Source organism: Triticum dicoccoides, chromosome 2A (genome assembly GCF_002162155.2).
Source record: "Triticum dicoccoides isolate Atlit2015 ecotype Zavitan chromosome 2A, WEW_v2.0, whole genome shotgun sequence".
In the NCBI taxonomy this organism is placed as follows: Eukaryota; Viridiplantae; Streptophyta; class Magnoliopsida; order Poales; family Poaceae; genus Triticum; species Triticum dicoccoides.
In genome coordinates this window covers 251253812-251255199 of record NC_041382.1, presented here as the reverse complement: position 1 = coordinate 251255199, position 1388 = coordinate 251253812, and positions in this window count along the sequence as shown.

Genomic DNA, 1388 nt, shown 5'->3' with positions numbered 1-1388 from the left:
TCTTATTTTACAAGGTTTACATGAAGAGGGAGAATGTCGGCAGCTGGGATTCTGGGCTGGAAAAGGAGCAAATATTAGAGACCTATTCTGCACAGCTCCAAAAGTCCTGAAACTTCACGGAAGTTATTTCCAGAATATAAAAAAAATACTAAGCGAAGAAAGTTCCAGAGGGGGCCACCCCTGGCCACGAGGGTGGGGGGCACGCCCCCCTGCCTCGTGGGCCCCCTAGTGGCCCTCCGATGCCCATCTTCTTCTATATGAGGTCTTTCGTCCGAGAAAAAATAATAAGTAAGCTTTGGGGAAGAAACTCCGCCGCCACGAGGCGGAACCTTGGCAGAACCAATCTAGGGCTCTGGCAGAGCTGTTCTGCCCGGGAAACTTCCCTTCGGGTGGGGGAAATCATCACCATCGTCATCACCAACGATCCTCTCATAGGGAGGGGGTCAATCTCCATCCACATCTTCACCAACACCATCTCATCTCAAACCCTAGTTCATCTCTTGTATCCAATCTTTGTATCCAAACCTCAGATTGGTACCTGTGGGTTGCTAGTAGTGTTGATTACTCCTTGTAGTTGATGTTAGTTGGTTTACTTGGTGGAAGATCATATGTTCAGATCCATTATGCATATTAATACCCCTCTGATTATGAACATGAATATGCTTTGTGAGTAGTTACGTTTTGTAACACCCCGGATGTAATTTATCTTATTTGTATTCCAACTCTTGCCGTTTCCGGCACTAAGTTATTTTATTTTCCTCGTTGTCGGGTTTTTGTCTTCGTGTGTGTTGTCTTTGTCATGCATCTCATAGCATGCCATCATGTGCATTTCATTTGCATACGCGTTCGTCTCATGCATCCGAGCATTTTCCCCGTTGTCCGTTTTGCATTGCGACGCTCCTATGTCCTTCGGTGGCCCTGTCTACCTCTTTTCGTGTGTGGGGGTTAAACATTTTAGGTTTGGACCTAGACTTGTCATGCGGCCTTGATTTACTACCGGTAGACCGCCTGTCAAGTTTCGTACCATTTGGAATTCGTTTGATACTCCAACGGTTAACCAATGGACCGAAAAGGCCTCGTGTGTGTTGCAGCCCAACACCCTTCCAAACTGGCCCAAAACCCACCTAAACCCCTTCTATCGTCTAGAGCGTTTGATCACAATCGCGTGGCCGCAAACCGCACCTCATTTGGAGCTTCCTAGCTCCCTCTACCTCTATAAATAGATCATCTCCCAAAAATCCCGGGTCTCCTCTCCCCCCTAACCCTAGAAAATTCCTCTCCGCGCGCGGACACGTCCGCCCGCGCCGGATGAGACCGCCGCCGCCAACCAGGGCTCGCCACGTGGCGCCGCCGCCCCACATCGCCGCCTCCTCCGTGCGGGCCCGCCG